The 18405-nt window shown below is 42.0% G+C and overlaps 1 protein-coding gene and 1 gene segment (V, D, J or C); one reads left to right on the forward strand and one right to left on the reverse strand.

Moving 5' to 3' along the window:
• Positions 1-18405, reverse strand: part of LOC309355865 (uncharacterized protein) — a 121965-nt gene that overhangs the window by 62764 nt on the left and 40796 nt on the right. The gene's annotated exons all lie outside the window — the stretch shown is intronic.
• On the forward strand, positions 9761-18348 carry LOC309355845 (Ig alpha chain C region-like). The segment is given in 4 exons: positions 9761-9848; positions 15298-15516; positions 16730-16807; positions 17999-18348.

Below are 18405 nucleotides of genomic sequence, written 5' to 3' on the forward strand. Positions count from 1 at the left end.
GGGTTTTTTCCCCCCTTCTCCTTCTTACTTCTGTGCCGGGTAAATTTACTCCCGAGTAAGCTTCCTGTAAAGGAAACTGCAAGGGGGGGCATAGATTAGGCTTACTATTCCTCTGCAAGTTCAGGAAGAATTGAGTAAAAATTGTTCACTTGTGTATTCCTTTTAAAATCAAATCTATGGCTGTTTTAACTATGCTTTATAAGAGATCCCCTCCCTCTTAGGAAAAATGTTCACTCCAATCTTCCTTTAAAGATAATTTCTCTAGGAACTTGAAGGAAGCAAACTCACTCAAACTATCTCAAGATCTGCTAAAACGGTTCTGTGTAAAGTTGGCTACTTTTCTTTTTCTCTTCCTTAGTACATGAAACGAACATAGATGTTTCCTTTCCCAGTTGAAAATCTGTACTTAAATGTATATGTCCTTTTGATAGTGCAAATCTTGCTTTGAAATCTTGCTATGAACACTGTATTTAGGGTTGGACTAGATGACCCAAGGGTCCCTTTTAGCTCTCCCAATTTGTGGCTGTGTGGAGAGCCATGTGTCTGCAAGCATGTGATGAGTTGAAATTCAGACCAACTTTGCTCTTTGTTTTTCTTAAAAAAAAAAAAAAGGTGAGAGGTAAAATCCGTGATGTTTTGAAGCAGAACAGTGTTTATCATTTTCTCTACTATTTAAAAAAAAAAAAATCAAACTTCAAAGTCAATTCAAAGTTTAAGCACATAAAATACATATGAGTCTTGACCATTTATCCTGTAAATAAAGGGCAGCAAAATTTGTCTGCAAATGGTAAGGCTGAAATGACTGAGAATGTTAAATATATATATATATATATATATATATATATATATATATATATATATCCTATAAATTCTGACTTTCTGGCCATTTTTTTCCCATATATAAGGGCGTGGCATTGTTCCGCGAATGGCCAGAGGGATATTAGCCCTTTCCTGTAAATAAAGGAAAAACTCCCTTGCTTGGGCTGCATGAAACATGATCCCTTAGAAAACTTCTTGCCTTGGAAAATGCTTGAATTGCGGAGTTTATTGTTTTGTTTTAAATCTATACCCTTCATTCCCTTTATTCAAATGGTAATTTAGCCAAAGGTTTCAACATTTTCAATAGTATAAAAGGTTTGCTGAGATATGAACTCATGCACAGAGGCTAGATCAGCAACAAAGGGGGGAGAGAGATAGAGGAAGGAGGGGGAACTGTAGGGAGTGAGAGGACCTTGGGCTGAAGGGGGAAATTTATCCTAATTTCCTTATGTAAAAACTTGGAGCCACTGAGGGAAATCACCCTTAATGTGTCCTTTGCTCCAGGAGCTTCCAAAACAAAAGGTGTGCCAAGTTTCAAATCTTAACATGATTAACATGCCAAATTCTTTTCACAGGTAAATTTCAAAGCACCCCCCCTCAAGGGATTTAAATCACAGACTTTGTGTGCATTTTAGGAACAGCATTTCCTGACAGGCTTCTCACATGAAATAATTTTTCCCTTTTAACAGGATATGTGAACCCCGATAACAAAGGTTTTTGTCCCTTCTTTTCTCCCACAGCAACTTTCTTTCCTGTTCTGTGAAACAAGTCTGAATCCCTGCTGTATTTGTGACTTCCATCTCTTCGTGCCTTTGACGCTTTAAGTTACAAATAATCTCTTTTCATTTATTTAATCAGTTTTTCCATGAGGTCTACGAAATTAAGCGAAGCACAACCTAACATTGTTTGTGGAATGGTATTTGTTTACCCTTTGCCTGATCATTTCTTATTAATTCTATCATTTTGGCTAGTTCAAGGTACTTGCACAACTTTAAATTGCCATTCATTTTCTTGGTATTAAGTCATTTCCCAGTATTTTGCTATTAACATTCTGACTGATGTTGTCACATCAAGAAACACTCTTTTATTTTCATTTGGGACGTTAGAATGCCAAAGCAGGTTACTTCAGGTTTCTTAAAAAAATTGTGTGTCTTAGCATTTATTTATTTTTGGTTCCTCATAGGTCATTGTATGTGTGTGTTTTATTATTATTTTAACTGTGTCTTTTAAGTCCATCCTGCCCTTACAGGATATCACTTCTACAAGTGTGTTACTACAGATCCAATGAAAACCTTCGCCACCACAACAGAAGACATCAAAGTTTTCAATATGGCCACAGCTATCTGTTTCAAAGGATATAGACTGCCGGGGGAGTGGGGCTGACAAAGGGGGGTGGAGTTGAATTGCAAGGACATTTTCTGACTTTTGAACCTCAAGATACATGCGTAAAAATATCACAATTGTCTCAAGATATGTAACTGATACTTAATTAGTTTGCTTTGTATTATGTGTTATTGTGTGGGAATGTTGAAATGTGTCTGACAGTGTGTTATTTCCACAAATGGGGGGGCTATTTGTGGCTATTTTTGTGTGTAATTGTTTTTATGTTTAATGTCTTATTCCTTACACCCCAGTTGAGCATTCTCATACATTTTATGCTTTTTTTTTACAGATCAGGCTATTATGTAGTCCAATGTTTAGAATCAGATAAATTTATAACCACATTTAGTTGTTTCACCTGGCACTCTGCCAACTTCCCTACCCATTTTTAAAAAATGTGCTAAAAACTCACTTTACCAATGAGAAGCTTCTAAGATACATGAAAGTGAATATGCTTTGGTTTAGCAGGAATAATCCCTTATAGAGTTAAATTGACTTATTTGGACAAGTGCCCTTTTAAGAATGGTTTTCTTTTAACAGATTGGTTTGAAGAGTTGAGAACCATGGGGCAAGATAAATTCAAATTGGACTCAGTTTGAATTGGGCAAGTGTATCCAGGCTGCAATTAGCTTTTTGGTCCTTTAAGTGCAAGTCCCATGACTGCAAGACCATAGCCAATAATAATAAAATCCCATAGAATGGCCAGGCGAGGACATTTCACTCCTGACGTGCCCAAACCTGTGCCAGCTGTGATGAGTGCCAGGCAACATGGTCAATGTGAAAGCCCTAAGGGGATTCACCAGGGATTGCTACTACTGTTACACCAGGCCGGTGTGAGACCACAGAAGAGCTACCTTGACACCTGAGAACACAAAATGGTGGGAGGGCAAAGCAAACTGCATCTTTCAGTCATTAGTGGACCTTCCTGATAAATGTAAAGCATATGGCACTATTGAGAAAATATTTATTCCAAGGTGCTAAAATACCACAAGTAACTGAGCAACAAAATATTAATTTTACGTGATATCCTGTGTCTAACTATGTGCACTGTTACACCATTATATTTCTATACAAATATCCTTAAGAAGCATGACATCCAAGTCCCTTTCAAGTTCACATGGACACACGCATCTGGGACGGAGAATAGCAGGTTAATATTTACCACCTTAAATTGTGCGGAGAAAAGGATTGCAAAGTAACCACCTTTGCAATCTTATCTCCGAAGGGGGGAACTGTAGCAGGAACCCCCCCACCCCAATCATTCTGTTTGTATAAACTACACACTCACACACTATATAAACCACATTTCTGTTATAAATTCATAGAAAATCAACCATACATTGGATTTGCACTGTTCCATTTTATTTTTACTCCATATGATAAGAACTGACAAAGGGGGGTGACAGTCCTGGTCAGCCATAATCCCTTCACTGTCTCAGCACATACACTGGAGCCCTGCCCATGCCAACCCTGATGATCCCAGACAGAAGACAATCAAGATCACAAAGAACCTGCATATGGGAGTGGATTCAAACAGAGGACACTGATCAGATCTTCCCTCAGGGGGCAGGAAACTGCAAAATCCCCTTTGTCTCCTAGAAATTCCTGGAAGGGGAGGGGGAAAGGAGGAACCAGCCAGGTGACAAGACACTCAGGTTACCACCACAACTCCTCCCCCAACCCCTCCTTTCTGTAATGTATGCCTCCCTCAACCCCTCCTTTCTGTAATGTATGCATGATGTTTCTGGGGGTGGGCTAGACCTAGAGGGGGGGAAATTCAAAAGTTTTTATAAGACCTTGCACACTATTCTTCTGGGTCTTTCCTCTCTCCTGCACGTGAGGGGAACACCCTGTTGCAACAGTTCAATAAAGGCCAAGCCTACAGGCTGCTGTTTTGCTCCAAGTTATCCTGGTTGGTGTCTTTGTTTTGTCCAAGAGAACCCTCGAAGTTTCCGTTAAAAGTTGGCGACCATTCTCAGGGACACTTGGTTCTCCTAGGCTTGCACAGCTGTTTGTTGCAACCCTAATACAAGCTCCACAGGGGAAGGGTGCCTCTGGGGTTGGCCATTGGGTGCTGGTAGCCAGGAGGTGAGGTGGCCTTGAAGTAAGCAAGCAAGCGGGCGAGGAGCCAAGCCGGCCAGTCTGCCAGCCACTGCTGTTGGGAATGGACAGACAGGTGGGAAGGTGGGCAGGCGGGCACCATGCTGGCTTTGATTGTGCTTGCTGTATGCAATGCCTGCCTGGACGTTGAGTGCCCAGTCCTGAAGGGGAGCCTTTCTTCCATGCAGGCCTGGCAGGGCCCACTGCTGCCATTGCTGCTCCCTGAGTAAGATGCTGGCCTCACTTTCACCTTTGGCCAGTTTCCGTTGGGCCACCAAGTCTGGGAGGGGGTGTGGAAAAGGTTGAGAAGCTGCCAGCTCTGCAGGCAAGGGTGACATAAATGGGCTTCTGAGCCCCACAGGGGTGCCGCAGAAAGAATGTAGTTGGTCAAGGGAGCCATGGACTCAAAAAAGTTGAAAACCTCTGGCTTAAAGGGAAGGTTCAAAGAAGGAGAGGGTGGATGTGTATGGAAAGGGTGTGAGACACAGTGTCTCTTCATCAGTGGGGAGCAAACAGTTCATTTTCTCTTTCTCTCTCCTCTTCTGCTTCCTTTAGCCAGCAATGGTGTGTAAAAAGTAAGCAAATGCTCATGTATTAATGCATTAATGGGAGTTTTTTCTGGGTAAACGTAGGAATGCGTTGCGTTTTTAAAGCATCCCGAGGCTCTTTGTTGATGCTGCAAACAGGGCGACTTCTCTGGAAATAAACGGCGCAGTACATTATTACTGACTTAAGTGCAAATTTAAGATACCAGAAAATGCAAAGGAAGACAATGTGCCTTGATTTTTATTAGTCCCCTCATTGCTTTCCTTTTGGTGAAGGGCTTGGAGAACAGGTTGAGGTTTTTAACTGCCGGTAAATCTAGTGTACATGCAAGATGTGTACCCTTTTCTTGTATATGCTAGTCTTGTGACCAGTGTCTGAAGATCCTTGTGACTTGGCATCTGGCAAAGAATGAGATGGTCCTTGCAGAATTAGCAAAACAGAGAAGGAACACTCTGACCCTTCACCTCCGCTGCCTTGTGACTAGACTCATTAGTGAGAAAGGAATAACATACACGTCAACAGTCCTGAATTTTCTGAGGCTGCCTTGAAAGCAAATAAATACAAAAAACATGGCGTGTATGTATAAGCTAAAGCAAAATAACAAAATGTACATGGAAAGGCTGATTTGAAAATTTAATTTATGGGAATGGCAGTGTATTCAGCATCAAATGTTATTGAGTAAAAGAAAGATGGAGTAGCGAGCCTATAGCACGTCTTTCCAACATAAGTTGTATCAAAAATACTCCAAAAAATACTATTGCCACAATTAGGTCACTTAAATGATAAATAATTGTTGTTCACCAATCTTATTATCAAACAAGCTTCACTGAAAAAATATTTTCTGGTGCCCTGATCTTAATATGAAATTCTATTCTATCATAGTTATACCAGAACACAAAGTCTGTTGGTTACACCTGACACACACCTTAAAGGTATGCTGTTGCCATTCAGACTGGAAATGTTGCCAAATACTGCTTAGCTAAATGTTACGATACAAATGCCCATAAAAGGGGTTAAGCTGATTAAACAACCTTTAAATATAAGAACTCAGGTCAAGATGTGAATTTAGACCTGAAGGAATCATTGTCTTCGAACGGTACCTTTATATGTAAGCTTCCCTTGGCTGTAATCTATGTTCAGTACTTACAATACAACTTTTATTGTATTGATGGAATTGATTATTTACATGAGCAGGGTCTCATGGTTTTAAAAATGTTTAGAGATCGTATATTGAACAGACAGCAATATTTTTGTGTGTGTTTGGCTTTTGTCAGGTCTGCAGGCATGCACGGAAATTTCCGATAAGAATTAATGAGCCTCCGATAGGTTTATAGTCCATTTATTAACACACAGCGAGTGGCATTGAGCCAACTTCTCTCAAGACATCAGTTGCTCAGTCTGAATCTCCTGCCCGTCCGCAGCACTAAGCGCCAGTTCCCCATCATCCTGCCCCTGTGCTTCCCTTCCTCCTTAACCCTTTCCTGCCTCCTAATCCAAGGGGAAGGAGCAGCATCACCGCTGCTCTCAGAGGCAGAGCCTTTCAGACGCTACCTCCCTCCTGGTTACCTAGCAAAGTTATCAGGGCTGTCTATTTCCCTCACCCTCCAACTGTGATACTTCTGAATCTGCTATTCTCCCTGTTACTGGAAATCTTGAAGGAAGCCCCCCCCCCCCCCAGTTCTTCTCTTCCTCCTCTGTTAAAGGCTGCTCTGTCTGGGACTGTCTTTCTTCCTGGTCAGAGTCAGACCAGTCTCTGGCATCCAACGCTGGCCAGCCCCTGACAGCTTTACAGCAATACACTGATGAAGGAAGTATTTGGAAACGGGTGTTTCATGCTAGCTACTCCATGTTTTTGCTCATTAGCATATGTTGCTGAATACGCTACTATTCACATAAAATGAATTTTCAAGTCAGACATGTTTTGTTTTGTTTTCGTTTTTTGCTTTATGGAAGCAATTAACCCATCATGGATTCTACCTTAAGCTGGTCTTAAAGAGGCAATGGGCTTGCAGCTACCTTTCACTTTGTAGCGTTGCTGCAATTTAGCCCACGTCCCTTTGAAGAGTCACTTGGCCCCACATCTTCCCTGGGCGCTAACCTGACATTGAGATTGGGAAGGGGGCTTGACATCATGAGGGTGTCACTGGGCATAAACTGAAAGACTGTCAGTGACCTACCCTGCATGAGGGGATATGGGGTGGGCTGCCTGTGTACACATGTGTCTTGTGGGGCACCCCCATATCACATTTACACTGAGGAGCCCCACCCCCGGTCTTCTGTACAGATTTGAAAAGTCAGAGAATCTAAGAGCCAAACTGCAAGCCTCCATGATTCTCTGGGGAGAAACCATGACATTTAAACCTTTGCAGGGATTGTAACCTGGATATAAATGAGAGAGGAGTTAGAGTTATTGAGGAGGCTTACAGATTCATTTTTAAAGCAGTTTTTCAACCACTAGTGATGAATGTGAATGTTACAAGACAGGGGCTCCTCTACTCCTTGGGGAACATGTGTCATTGAGAGGAGCAATATTTCCTGACCCAAAAGCAGAATGCAGGTAGATTCTGGGAAAGCCTCATGTAGTTTCAGATAATATGATCAACGAGTTGGGATAAAGTTTGGGGATGTCTTGCTGCTGTGAAGCTGCTGTGAAAAATAAAGAAAGGAGGCACGTCATTCGGAATAACCCTGCTATGCTGAATACATCAGTTGCTTAAAGTATGGTGCTGATATGGCCCAGGTGGAGTTCCCGCCAGCTCCTGCACATTGAATTGGCCAATGAGAGGCCTGCTCAGGAGAGAGGGGATGCCTCGCTGCTGAAAGGCCATTGGCTGCCATTGGCTGCCCATATGCCAGGGCAGAACAGAGCCTGTTCAGTCTTCTGCTGCACTGGTTTTAAGTAAGAAGACAGGCCGAAAGAAACCAGTCTCCTTTCAAAATCCTTGAACGTTAAACAAGAAAGTGGTGGTGCCGGCTGCAGAGAGAACCAATTCCTTGCAAGTACAGAACGTACCTTATGTAGCACTGGTAAATGTGCCAGTTCCACATATAGGGCTGTTGTACATGAATAAGGGGCTCAGACAAACATTAGCCAATCGGTGCTCCCCCATCAAAAGACAGCAGACTTGAGGCTATATTATGAATCTGCAGCCTTCTGCTGGTTGAAGGATTGGTTTCTGTTGGAAAACACTGATGTCCTGGATCTGGAAGGGTTCGATAATGCTTTTGGTTGGCATGCATATTTGTGGTACGACAAGGTTAAAGTTCACAAATTGTTTAAAAATCATATTGTCAGAAGAGCAATATTTATGGTCTGGACAAAATATAAAGACTTATTAGAGAGTAAGACCCCGAGGTGGCTATCACCGGTGGAGGCCAAGGCTCGAAAAAGACTTAACATGGAGGCCTATTGGCCGAAATACTGGGAAATAATTGAAAAAATTGGAGACAATTGGAGGTTGCAGAGCTTGGAAAAATTAAGAAATAAGGTGCAAGATTGGTTACACTATGCTCAAATCCAAGAGGTTTTTAAAATAGATAAAAAGGTTGGGTTCCAGGTGGAAAAATCGAAACTAGAGACGGAATTGTTAGAACCAAAAACTAAGACACTTTCGAGAATGTATAATCTGCTGCTTAAATGGAACACACAGGACGAGATAGTTAAATCGGCCATGATAAAATGGGCACAGGATATTGGGCACAACATTATGTTTGAAGACTGGGAAAGGTTATGGAACACCGGAATGAAATTTACAGCATGTAATGCCTTGAAGGAAAACATTATGAAAATGATATACCGGTGGTACATGACCCCAGTCAAGCTTGCTAAGATATATCACCTGTCTGACAATAAATGTTGGAAATGTAAGGAGGCTGAAGGGACATTCTTTCACCTCTGGTGGACCTGCCCAAAAGTGAAGGCCTTCTGGGAAGTGATCTATAATGAGTTAAAAAAGGTATTTAGGTATACCTTTCCCAAGAAACCAGAGGCCATGCTTCTGGGCATGGTGGACCAGAAAGTGTTAAAAAAGGACAGAACTTTCTTTATGTATGCTACTACAGCAGCAAGAATCCTTATTGCAAAGTACTGGAAGTCACAAGATTTACCCATGCTGGAGGAATGGCAGACGCAGTTGATGGACTATATGGAACTGGCTGAAATGACTGGCAGAATCCGAGACTTGGGAGAGGAAACAATGGAAGAGGACTGGAAAAAATTTAAGGACTATTTGCAAAAACATTATAAGCTGTATGAATGTTAAGAAAAATGCACGATTAGGAAAATTTAGCTTCAGTAACTTGATGATGTGAACTCAGAATTAAGCTATAAGAAAGAAGAGGCGGAATCATGAAATAATTTTACCATGTTTATTTTAAGTATATAAGAATTGGGATACAAAACATGAACTTAGAAACATGATAAATTGAAAGTTACAATAAGTTATGAAACAAAGTAACAAATTGCTGACGTTTTTATTACAAAGAACACAGGGTTTGGAGGATGTGGGGAAGTCTAGTTGGATTGTTAAAAAAAAAATTATGGAAAGTTGGATTTTTTATATATTTCTTTCTCTCTTTGTTCTTTTTCTTTTTTTCCTAAGCTTTATATCTTTGTCTGTAAGAAAAGAAATTCAATAAAATATTATATATATATAAAAAAGCAGAGAATTAAGGTCACAATCTTCCTTCTCATACAAATTAAATAATAACAAAAGGAGAACTTCCCCATAGCTATTAGGATTTCCCACAAATCCCAATTACACTCAAGTTTCTGGAAGGACTTTCTGAGAACCTCACAGAATAGCCTCTTCTTGTATTGTCTGGGTGGAGCTACTTATGGGGAACATATCTCACCAAAGTCTCCCAGGATGCAATATAAGCAGGCCTGGTGGCCCACATGCCATTCACTCTGAATCCTAAAATGTGGGCCGAGATCTTCTTACCATTTGTGGGACTCCTTTGCGGAGCCAGCCTGCCACTGACTTCTTCCCAGGCTGATACAGGTGAGTTTGCTTCTCTTTCCTTCCTCTTGGCAGCCTTTTCATGCATGTACCTGAAATCTGAGCATCTGGAACCACCCTTAGAAACAGTGAGCACCAAACTCAGTTCCAAACATCGGAGCACAGCAGAGTATGAACCACACGAATGACAGCTCTGAAGTATAACTTCTTTTATTCTCTACAGCTACTGCATAAACTAACTAAAGACTAATCGGAGACGCTGGACTGCATGAGTGTTACAGCTGCTTGAGCAGTCACCTTATCTATATACAGATAACACTCAGACTCCCACAGGCAGGAGCGGAAGAAGCGATGAGCAAAATCCACCCCCCCCTTTCTGAAACATTGTCAGCAGGTTCTTGCAATGGGAGGGGTGAAACATCCTCACCTGTGATCTGCTAATAAAGGATGGTATACAAATTAAATAATAACCACAGGCAAACTTCCCCATAGCTATTAGGATTTCCCACAAATCCCAATTACACTCAAGTTTCTTCTTGGATTGTCTGGGTGGAGCTACTGATGGGAAACATATCTCATCAAAGTCTCCCAGGATGCTATATAAGCAGGCCTGGTGGCCCACATGCCATTCACACTGAATCCTAAAATGTGGGCCAAGATCTTCTTACCAATTGTGGGACTCCTTTGCGGGGCCAGCCTGCCACTGACTTCTTCCCAGGCTGATACAGGTGAGTTTGCTTCTCTTTCCTTCCTCTTGGCAGCCTTCTCAGGCATGTACCTGAAATCTGGGCATCTGGAACCACCCTTAGAAACAGAGCAATAACAACCCTTGGATTCTCTTACTCCAACTTTTCTGCTTATTTATCAGCAGTAAATGGGATAGTCATTCCAAAGGGACAGATCCCATGGTTCCAAAACAAATACCCTTTTATTAACATTTGTAAGTGCCTGTTTTGGCGTGCTGAGATCTTTGTAGGGGACAGTAGAGACATTCTTCTGATAGGGGCAAAGAAGGCAGGGCTCTCACAAACTATGTAGCTGAAATCAATGGGGTGACAGATGTCTCAGTCGGATCACCCTCACATCCGTCTTGAGACGTCTCCTGGGGCTCCCAAGTTCAATCATGTATGAGACAATGTGTGCAGAACTAGGTATACACATGATGGAATATTGGGTGTGGGCTAGCACTATAAAATACTGGTTGCATTTCTGTTTTGTTGCCAACCTTTGAGTCTACTCTCTGACCTACTTACGGACTCTGATAAATCCAGAAGTTCCAACTCTTACATAGGAAAATCAGATCTATTGGTATTCAAATCCGATCATGAAACCCTTGTATAATTCGAGTGAGCAATATATTTCTTGCAATATTCAAAACAGATTAAGGTACATTGGGGGGAAACAACTTCAAGTCAGTTGTAAATAAAATTTGCTCCCCCAAGATAACAGGGTCACATATCTCAAAAATAAAAATTTCTGTCCAACTCAGGACCTATATCTTAGCCCGACTGAATGTTTTTCCTTCAGCTTTTGTCAAGGGCAGATTTTTAAACATCCCCAGGAATTATAGACATTGTGGATGTTCTTTGAATGTGCCAGACACTGTAGAACTTATCCTTTTCTACTATCCATTTTACAACCTGCTACGCAAACGCATGCTACCTCCCCTTTTTTGGGTAGTCTAACATCACAGCACAATGAAAATATCAAATTCCATCTGTCTGGCATTAACCTGGAATTAACTGCAAGGGGGGCTGAGGTTTTGCTAATAGTATCTCTTGGAGTGCTAAATGGCACTATTTAGCGGGAAGAAATCCCAGTGAAGTTCCTCATCATTATATATTTTACATGGCTGTTTATTTGTATATATTTTAAATGTTTTAGGATGCCCAATATTTGTAAAGCTTAGAAAAGTTTTCATGAAGGAAGTAAGTAAGCATTACAGGGGGCTGGACTAGATGATCATTGGGGTCCCTTCCAATTCTGGAATTCTATGATTCCACAAAAAGAGAATATGCATGGGAAAGAGGGTCAGAGAGAAGGAAAATCACAGGGGTGTAGAGAAGAACAGAGGGCAGACAAAAGCAAGACTGGAAGGAGTGAGATGAAAAGCAGAGGTTTTAACCTACAGCATTTATTCATTTGCTGATTTTTAAATCATTTCTGTTGTTGTTGTTGTTGTTTAGTCGTTTAGTCGTGTCCGACTCTTCATGACCCCATGGACCAGAGCACGCCAGGCACTCCTGTCTTCCACTGCCTCCCGCCGTTTGGTCAGACTCATGTTTGTAGCTTCGAGAACACTGTCCAACCATCTCGTCCTCTGTCGTCCCCTTCTCCTTGTGCTCTCTATCTTTCCCAACATCAGGGTCTTTTACAGGGAGTCTTCTCTTCTCATGAGGTGGCCAAAGTATTGGAGCCTCAGCTTCACGATCTGTCCTTCTAGTGAGCACTCAGGGCTAATTTCCTTAAGAATGGATACGTTTGATCTTCTTGCAGTCCATGGGACTCTCAAGAGTCTCCTCCAGCACCAGAATTCAAAAGCATCAATTCTTCGGCGATCAGCCTTCTTTATGGTCCAGCTCTCACTTCCATATATCACTACTGGGAAGACCATGGCTTTAACTATACGGACCTTTGTTGGCAAGGTTATGTCTCTGCTTTTTAAGACACTGTCCAGGTTTGCCATCGCCTTTCTCCCAAGGAATAGGCGTCTTTTAGTTTTGTGACTGCTGTCACCATCTGCAGTGATCATGGAGCCCAAGAAAGTAAAATTTCTCACTGCCTCCATTTCTTCCCCTTCTATTTGCCAGGAGGTGATGGGCCCAGTGGCCATGATCTTCATTTTTTTGATGTTGAGCTTCAGACCATATTTTGCACTCTCCTCTTTCACCCTCATTAAAAGGTTCTTTAATTCCTCCTCACTTTCTGCCATCAAGGTTGTGTCATCTGCATATCTGAGGTTATTGATATTTCTTCCGGTGATCTTAATTCCGGCTTGGGATTCATCCAGCCCAGCCTTTCGCAAGATAATTCTGCATATAAGAATTCATCATCGCATGATGAATTCTGCAAATAAGCAGGGAGACAATATACAGCCTTGCCGCACTCCTTTCCCAATTTTGAACCAATCAGTTGTTCCATATCCAGTTCTAACTGTAGCTTCTTGTCCCACATAGAGATTTCTCAGGAGACAGATGAGGTGATCAGGCACTCCCATTTCTTTAAGAGCTTGCCATAGTTTGCTGTGGTCGACACAGTCAAAGGCTTTTGCATAGTCAATGAAGCAGAAGTAGATGTCTTTCTGGAACTCTCTAGCTTTCTCCATAATCCAGCGCATGTTTGCAATTTGGTCTCTGGTTCCTCTGCCCCTTCGAAATCCAGCTTGCACTTCTGGGAGTTCTCGGTCCACACACTGCTTAAGCCTGCCTTGTAGAATTTTAAGCATAACCTTGCTAGCGTGTGAAACGAGTGCAATTGTGCAGTAGTTGGAGCATTCTTTGGCACTGCCCTTCTTTGGGATTGGGCTGTAGACTGATCTTCTCCAAGCCTCTGGCCACTGCTGAGTTTTCCAAATTTGCTGGCATGTTGAGTGCAGCACCTTAACATCATCATCTTTTAAAATTTTAAATAGTTCAGCTGGAATATCATCACTTCCACTGGCCTTGTTATTAGCAGTGCTTTCTAAGGCCCATTTGACTTCACTCTCCAGGATGTCTGGCTCAGGGTCAGCAACCACACTACTTGGGGTATACGAGACATCCATTTCTTTCTGGTATAGTTCCTCTGTGTATTCTTGCCACCTCTTCTTGATGTCTTCTGCTTCTGTTAGGTCCTTTCCACTTTTGTCTTTTATTATGGTAATCTTTGTACGAAATGTTCCTTTCATATCTCCAATTTTCTTGAAACAATCTCTGCTTTTTCCCATTCTATTGTTTTCCTCTATTTCTTTGCATTGCTCGTTTAAGAAGGCCTTCTTGTCTCTCCTTGCTATTGTTTGGACATCTGCATTCAATTTCCTGTATCTTTCACTATCTCCCTCACATTTTCCTTACCTTCTCTCTCCCGCTATTTGTAAGGCCTCGTTGGACAGCCACTTTGCTTTCTTGCATTTCCTTTTCATTGGGATGGTTTTAGTTGCTGCCTCCTGTATAATGTTACGAGCCTCCATCCATAGTTCTTCAGGCACTCTGTCCACCAAATCTAAATCCTTAAATCTGTTCCTCACTTCCATAAGGGATTTGACTTAGATTGCATCTTACCGGCCCAGTGGTTTTTCCTACTTTCTTCAGTTTAAGCTTGAATTTTGCTATAAGAAGCTGATGATCTGAGCCACAGTCAGCTTCAGGTCTTGTTTTTGCTGACTGTATAGAGCTTCTCCATCTTTGCCTGCAGAGAATATAATCAATCTGATTTCGATGCTGCCCATCTGGTGATGTCCATGTGTAGAGTCGTCTCTTGTGTTGCTGGAAAAAAGTGTTTGTGATGACCAGCTTGTTCTCTTGACAGAACTCTATTAGCCTTTGCCCTGCTTCGTTTTGAACTCCAAGGCCAAACTTGCCAGTTGTTCCTTTTATCTCTTGATTCCCTACTTTAGCATTCCAATCCCCTATAATGAGAAGAACATCCTTCTTTGGTGTTACTTGGATTACTGTGATGTTAAAAGGTCTGCCTTGGATTCGTATCGAGATCATTCTATCATTTTTGAGATTGCATCCCAGTACAGCTTTTGCCACTCTTTTGTTGACTATGAGGGCCACTCCATTTCTTTTACGGGATTCTTGCCCACAGTAGTAGATATGATGGTCATCCGAACTGAATTTGCCCATTCATGTCCATTTTAGTTCACTGATGCCCAGGATGTCAATATTCTTGCCATCTCATTTTTGACCACATCCAACTTACCAAGGTTCATGGTTCTTACATTCCAGGTTCCTATGCAATATTTTTCTTTACAGCATTGGACTTTCCTTTCGCTTCCAGGCATATCCACAACTGAGCATCCTTTCAGCTTTGGCCCAGCCGCTTCATCAGCTGTGAATCTACTTGTACTTATCCTCCGCTCTTCCTCAGTAGCATGTTGGACGCCTTCGGACCGGAGGGGCTCATCTTCCAGCATGATAACTTTTATATGCCTGTTGTCTTTGTCGATGGAGTTTTCTTGGCAGGGATACTGGAGTGGCTTGCCGGTTCCTGCTCCAGGTGGATCACGTTTAGTCAAAACTCTCCACTATGACTTGTCCATCTTGGGTGGCCCTGCACGGCATAGCTCATAGCTTCTCTGAGTTATTCAAGCCCCTTCGCCACGGCAAGGCAGTGATCCATGAAGGGGAAATCATTTCTAAGCTGCTTAAATCTTAAACAGTGCACTAAGCAACATAAAAACTGTAAAGCAGTATCAGAAAAACCATAAAAACAGTAATATAAAGTCATTAAAAAACCAGGAATTTCATCTGCCTGTCTGTTTGTCTATCTATCTATTTTGTTCCCTTAGGTGAAATATTGGTGTGCACTCTCTCTGGCTTTGTCCCCAAAGGCATGATGATTACGTGGGAGGCAGGTGGCCAATCAGATAACACCTCCAGCATCATAACTGCACACATTGGTAGCACATTATACCTCAGCCTTGCATTACAAGCCTTTTCGCGGAGAGACAACTACGTCTGTCGAGTATCCCTCCCTGAGTCCCAAACAAAAGTCAATGAACATGAAGGTAAAAACTCTCGACACAGTTGGGACTTAGTTTTCCATTGAAAGCATGGTTTGGGAGCGGGATGATTGTTTCCAGATTGCTTAAGATCCTCTCAGGGACTGACCATTTCAAGACTGCTTCCTCCTTAATTCAGAAATTCATTTCCGCTTTCAGTTATGGCCTGTTGAGATAAGACTTTCCCCACCAGTTGCCATGATATTGGTTACAGATAGGTAGCCGTGTTGGTCTGCCATAGTCAAAACAAAAAAAATTCCTTCCAGTAGCACCTTAAAGACCAACTAAGTTAGTTCTTGGTATGAGCTTTCGTGTGCATGCACACTTCCAGTGTATCTGAAGAAGTGTGCATGCACACGAAAGCTCATACCAAGAACTAACTTAGTTGGTCTTTAAGGTGCTACTGGAAGGAATTTTTTTTGTCATGATATTGGTGCTAGTATTGGCTAAAGACACAACTTGAAACTGGAATCAGTCCGGTGGAGGTCTGAACAGTAATTCTCCTCTTATATCTGCAGAAAGGTTTTCACTGTTCTTGAACAATACTAAATGCATGTTTTAATCAGAAGGTAACAATGGGAGAAGGAAAGGAAAGAATGTGTACCCTGCAGGGGCCAAGGTGTCTCCCACAATAATTTCCACCCCCATTAAAAACCATTCCCACCTCCAGACAAGGATCACAGGGTCACATATCTCAAAATTAATAATTTCTGTCCAAAGCAGGACCTTTATCTTAGCCCGACTGAATGTTTTTCCTTCAGCTTTTGTCAAGGGCAGATTTTTAAACATCCCCAGAAATGATAGACATTGTGGATGTTCTCTGAATGTGGAAAGGAAAATCACAGGGGTGTAGAGAAGAACAGAAGGCAGACAAAAGAAGACTGGAAGGAGTGAGACGAAAAGCAGAGGTTTTAACCTACGGCATTTATTCATTTGCTGATTTTTAAATAATTTCTAAGCTGCTTAAATCTTAAAGCAATATCAGAAAACCATAAAAACAGTAATATAAAGTCATTAAAAAAACCAGGAATTTCACGGCAAGGCAGTGATCCATGAAGGGGAAATCATTTCTAAGCTGCTTAAATCTTAAACAGTGCACTAAGCAACATAAAAACTGTAAAACAAAATTGGAAAAACCATAAAAACAGTAATATAAAGTCATTAAAAAACCAGGAATTTCATCTGACTGTCTGTCTATCTATCTATTTTGTTCCCTTAGGTGCAATATTGGTGTGCACTCTCTCTGGCTCTGTCCCCGAAGGCATGATGATTACGTGGCAGGCAGGTGGCCAATCAGGTAACACCTCCGGCATCATAAGTGCAAGCATTGGTAGCATATCATTAATCAGAGTTTCACTACAAGTCGTTTTGGTGAAGTTCATCTGTCAAGTATCTCTCTCTGAGTCCGAAACAAAAGTCAATGAACCTGAAGGTAAAAACTCTTGACACAGTTGGCACTTCGTTTTCCATTGAAAGCATGGTTTGGGAGTGGGATGATTGTTTCCAGATTGCTTAAGATCCTCTCAGGGACTGACCATTGCAAGACTGCTTCCTCCTTAATTCAGAAATTTATTTCTGCTTTCCATTATGGCCTGTTGAGATAAGACTTTCCCCACCAGTTGCCATGATATCGGTAATTTTCCTCTTATTTCTGCAGAAAGGTTTTCACCGTTCTTGAACAATACTAAATGCAGGTTTTTATTAGAAGGTAACAATAGGAGAAGGAAAGGAAAGATTGTATACCCTGCAGGGGCCATGGTGTCTCCCACAATAATTTCCACCCCCATTAAAAACCATTCCCAGCTTCAGCCAAGGATCCTTCTAACCTTCATCTGCCTGTTGATCATGTTTACCCAGCATAGGGTGACATAGATGAACAGATGGTGCCCTTCTATTGGAGGCAGATTTTTGTATCCTTGCCCTGGTGGCCAAGTCCACACATTTAAGGAGCTCCGTACCTAGTTAGCTGCTCCAGGAGCAACTGTGCAGAGATGGTATCATTGAATATGGGAAGTTTTTATCTATCCTTGGTTTTCAAACCCAGCCTATACACCAATACCTTCTCTGGGAATGCTGGGATGCTTTTTGTGCTGGGCGCTTTCTTTAAATATGTTGGGGAAAGGAGCTGTGTAAATATTCTTGGAATCTCCACTACCCTACCGTATCCTCATCCAGCTCAAGGAAGCCCCATGTATGTGCCACAGATCTTCCTACTCAGGTTCACACACACAAGAACTTCAGTTAAATCCCCTTTGCTCCTTAAAGCTTTCATTAAGGATCTACACCCTCTATCTTCAGATTAAAAATGTTTGTCAGAGAATTCAGCAGAAAATAATCAGCACTAAATTGTGTCATAAATGTTGTCCATCGAGTATGTCTAAACTTAATAGCTGTTGCCTCTCTCTTTCTCTCATACTTTCTCCAACCCAAAACTTAAAAGACAAAGGGAAGGGTCTCCATGAGAACCTCTATCGTGCCAACCATAAAGAAAGCAGCCTTCAGCGAGCACAGACAATCCTCACCGGCATGGTCATAGGGCTCAATGCAAGTGAAGTTTCTGTCCAGTGGGTGAAGAATACCCTCCTTGAAGGTCACCAGGTGAATCCCCGAGTCTTGAAGGGCAGCATCAAGGATTCCCTCTTGGCCTTCAGCCAGGTGGTTGTCCCCTACTCTGACTGGAACAACGGCACTTCATACTCCTGTACATTTACCCGCACAGCAGGCACCGTGGAGCCCACCCAGAGGCCTGAGGAGAAATCCCAGGGTGAAAAGTGATGCACACCCCTTTCTCAACCTATCCCAGTTTTCCCTCCTCAGTCTATCCCAGATTCAATAATTTCCATGCACTCCAAGAGATACTATTAACAAAACCTTAGCCCTCCTTGCAGTTAATTC

Source organism: Podarcis melisellensis (assembly GCF_964234715.1).
Source record: "Podarcis melisellensis genome assembly, chromosome: 13".
Taxonomy (NCBI): domain Eukaryota; kingdom Metazoa; phylum Chordata; class Lepidosauria; order Squamata; family Lacertidae; genus Podarcis; species Podarcis melisellensis.